Source organism: Macrotis lagotis, chromosome 2 (genome assembly GCF_037893015.1).
Source record: "Macrotis lagotis isolate mMagLag1 chromosome 2, bilby.v1.9.chrom.fasta, whole genome shotgun sequence".
Classification (NCBI taxonomy): Eukaryota; Metazoa; Chordata; class Mammalia; order Peramelemorphia; family Peramelidae; genus Macrotis; species Macrotis lagotis.
The window spans coordinates 240,440,409-240,444,903 of NC_133659.1; positions in this window are offsets into that span (position 1 = coordinate 240,440,409).

Consider the following 4,495-nt stretch of genomic DNA (forward strand, 5'->3'; position numbering starts at 1 on the left):
GTGAAAGTCATCCCAGAAGGGATGGGAGAAAGTTATAAAGGATATAAAGGAAAATAATTAAAGTGATGAAGAGAAATGGGATTTGTTTGAAGAATCCAATGAGGATGCACAGGGAACTTAGCAGTTTTTAAAAGAAATATACAGGGGCACCTAGGTGGCGTAGTGGATGAAGCACCGGCCTTGGAGTCAAGTGTGCCTGAGTTCAAATCCGGTCTCAGACACTTAATAATTACCTAGCCCTGTGACCTTGGGCAAGCCACTTAACCCCATTTGCCTTGCAAAAAACCTTAAAAAAAAAAGAAAAGAAAAGAAAAGAAATATACAGAAGATGGAAGCAAGGCGGCCAAGGGAACAGAAAATGAACATAATAAATTGGCATGGTCCTACAAAAATAAAGCCAGAAATGTTAACCCTCAGAAGAAATTGAGGCTATGGAAGAAAGTGAAGAGCAACAAGAAGTTTTGTCGTTTTTCAGGCATAAAAGAAGAAAAAGAAGTATCAAAGAAAAGAGAAAATCTTTGCTTGAGAAGGATGAGAAGATGATAATTGACCACAGAAATAAGATAGAATTGAATTCTTTTTGAGTTTCTATTTCTCTGCCAAAGATAATTATCTTAATACTGGAAATGAAAAAATAAAAAAAGGTGACTAAAAGATAAATCGATGCCTAAGACAAGTAAGGAAATGGTAAGAGAACACCTTTGCTTAAATTCAAGTTACCTGGAGCAAAGGGTCCTGAAAGAATTGGCAAATGTGATTACTTAGTCAGTAGACAATATCTGAAATAACAGTTAACATTTATAACATTTAACCTAGTATATATCAGTCTCTGTGTTAAGCATTTTACAATTATTATCTCATTTGTTCCTCACAATGACCTTGGAAGGTAGTTGCTATTATTATTCTGTTTTGTAGATGAGGAAACTTGGGCAAACAGAAGTTTAATAATTTGACAAGGATCCCATAGTAAGTGTCTGAGACCAGATTTGATCTCAGATCTTCCTGACTCCAGGTTCTATTTACTTTAATACCCCATTGCCTTGATTATGGAAAACAGGAATGAAATCAAAAGATTGGAAAAGGACAAATGTTCCAATTTTTAGGAAGAGAAAAAGAACAAATTCTGCAACTATAGGTCAGTGTGCTTGATTTTGATTATAGGCAAAATTATAGAATATTTAAACTTAATATAGAACATTTGGAAAAGGAACTAGTATTTAAAGAGCTAGCAAGTCTTGTCAAATGAATGTCTTTTTTTCAAAGGATTAATTTAATAGATGAAGGGAATGATATTTAATTTACTTGGTTTTATCTAGATTTTAGCAGAAATTTTTGATAAATTTTAATAAAATGTCTCATAGTATAACATGAATAGATATGTCTTAGATAATTAAAAATGATTACGTGTTGTTCGTGGTTTAATGCCAATGTTACAAAAAGTATCCAGTGGGATATTTTGGGAGTTTTTTAATAAATGTTATTTTATTTTTTCCAATTACAATCAACATTCATCTTTTCGATATTGAGTTCCACTTTTTCTACTTTCCTGCCTTTCCTCCCCACTCCTAACAACATTGAATAATCTGATATGTTATTTATGCACAATCATGTTTAACCTATATCCATATTAGTCATGTTGTGAAAGAAGAATCAGAACTAAAAGAAAAAATATAACAAAAAGTTTTTTTTAAAGTGAAAATAGTAGACTTTAGGGGTGGCTAGGTGGCACAGTGGATAAAGCACCAGCCCTGGAGTCAGGAGTACCTGGGTTCAAATCTGGTCTCAGACACTTAATAATAATTACCTAGCTATGTGGCCTTGGGCAAGCCACTTAACCCCATTTGCCTTGCAACCCCCCCAAAAAAAATAGTAGACTTTACTCTGTATTCAGTCTCCACAGTTTTTTCTGTGGATGTGTATGGCATTTTCCATCACGTTTTTTAGAATTGTCTTTGATCACTGAACTGCTGAAAGAAACTAAGTCCATAATAGTTAATCATAACACAACATTGCAGTTAATCTATACAATGTTCTCTCATTGCACTTAGCATCAGTTCATGCAAGTCTTTCCAAGCTTTTCTGATGTCTTCAAGGTCATGATTTCTTACAGAATGATAGTACTCCATCACATTCATATACCACAATTTGTTCAGCCATTCTTCAATTGATAGGCATCCCCTAAATTTCCAGTTCTTTGCCAGTGGAATATTTTGTAATGTTTATTTTAAAAAGTTAGCTTATTTATTTCTACACATATTTATGATCTATCCCTCCCACTGCACCCTATTCCAGCTGAACAATAACAATAATTATGGGAAGATAATTTGTGGGAGAAAATTCCAACATTGGTTATGCCTGAAAAGGTTCTACTTTTTTAAGTTCTTTACCTCTCTCTCTCTCTCAAGGAGGAGGAGTTAGTGGTGATGGATGAAGTATCTCATCTTTGGTTTTTGGGATTCTGATTTTTGTCATTGTATTAATCAGAGTTTTACAGCTTTTTCTTTATAGAGTTATTGTCTTTATAGAAATTTTTCTCCTAGTTCTAGTCATTTCACTATGCAACATTTCCTAAAACTGCCTCTCCATAATTTGGGGGCACTAAGGATCTCTGTATGCTATAAAGTGAGATTCTTAGCACTAGAAGCATCAAAGAAGGAATAAGTCTAAGATTTCAGTATATTTCTAAGAAAAGGAGCTGAGAATGGAGATATAGAGGAGAAACACCAGTTATACAAACTTCTAACATGAAAAGACCCTGGATGAGAAAAGAAAAAAAAAGGTAGAGCATAAGTTAAAGAGAAAATCATTCAGAAGGAGGAAGACCAAATCAAGATGTTGCTGCTAGATTATGGGTTTTTTTTTTTTTTTGCAAGGCAATGGGGTTAAGTGGCTTGCCCAAGGCCATTCAGCTAGGTAATTATCATGTGTCTGAGGTTGGATTTGAACTCAGGTGGTACTCCTGACTCCAGGGCAGGTGTTCTATCCACTGCACCACCTAGCCGCCCCAGATTACGGTTTTTAACAGATCATTGAATAAGAAAAGACTGCTCCAACAGGAGATACTATAAGATCTAAAGATCAGATGTTGTAAGGAGGAGCTAGACTTTAGAGCTACCGTTTGAGTATGTTACAACCCTGGTTAAGTTTTCCCTAAAACTTCCAATAAGGTAGAAGAAAAGGAATCCCTTTTTCCTCCTCCTCCCTGAACTCTCAATGTCAAGTTGTATTACATTTTTTTAATCATCCAAATGGATGAAGTTTTGTTAATAATAGAGCAAAGGAATTTGGAATACCAAACCTTAGTAGGACAGCTAGGTGAAGTGGATAAAGTGTCAGGCCTAGACTTAAGCAAATTCATCTTCCTGAGTTCAAATCTGACCTCAGACGTTTACTTGCTGTGTGACTTTGGGCAAATCATTTAACTCAATTTCCTCATCTATAAAATGAGCTGGAAAAGGAAATGGCAAACTATACCATTATTTTTGCCAAGAAAACCCATGTGAGTTCACAGAGTCAAATAAACTGAAAAATAACTGAACAAGAGTTTTTAGAATAAATTCAAGCTATCAGTAGGGTCATATTAAGAAAAATTCTAAACCATTAGAGAAATGAAAATTAGAACTGGTATCTCACACCTATTAGGTTGGTAAAACTGGTAAAAGGGAAAAATGACAAATTTTGGAGAGCTTTTAGGACAAAAAGTACAATAATACATTGTTGATGGAGTTGTAAATTAGTTCCCTCATAATACAAAGCAATTTCTAACTAAGCCCAAAACTAGGCCCCAAAAACCTATCTAACAGTATATACCCAGAGATACCACTAATAGGGCTGTATTCCCAAAGAGGTTGAAAGAGGGAAAAGATCCATATGTACAAAATTATTTATAGTAGCTCTTTTGTGTGTGTGTGTGTGGTAGCAGAGAACTGGAAATTGGTAGGGGTGGTGGTGCTCATCAACAGGAGAATGACTGAACAGATCATGGTCTATGAATGTAATGGGATACAACTAAGTTGCAAGAAATGATGAAGAAGATGGTTTTTTTATGAGCTGACATAGAGTGAACTGAATAAAACCAGAACAATTTCACAAAAACAACAATATTATAATGACAAAAAATTCTGAAAGACTTTGCCATACTGAGCAATACAATGATCAGTCATGCTTTCAGAAAATTTATCATGAGACATACAATCTACTTCCTGATGTGGATTTTGTATAATTAGATAAAATCTTTTTTGGACATGGTCAATCTCTTGCTTGATTATACATGTTTTGCTTTTTTTTTCACTGTGAGATGAGAAGAGGTAAGAAGGAAAGAAGTTGGATTTTTGTTTTTAAATTTTAATTAAAAAATTTGTTCATATTCTTTTACCATCCATCTCTCTAGAGAATGACTCAATCATATAAATTTGAATCATTTTCTTATGTCTTGGGTATAAGACTTTTATCAGACACTTGCTGCCAAGATTGTTTTCAATTTACTGTTTTTCTT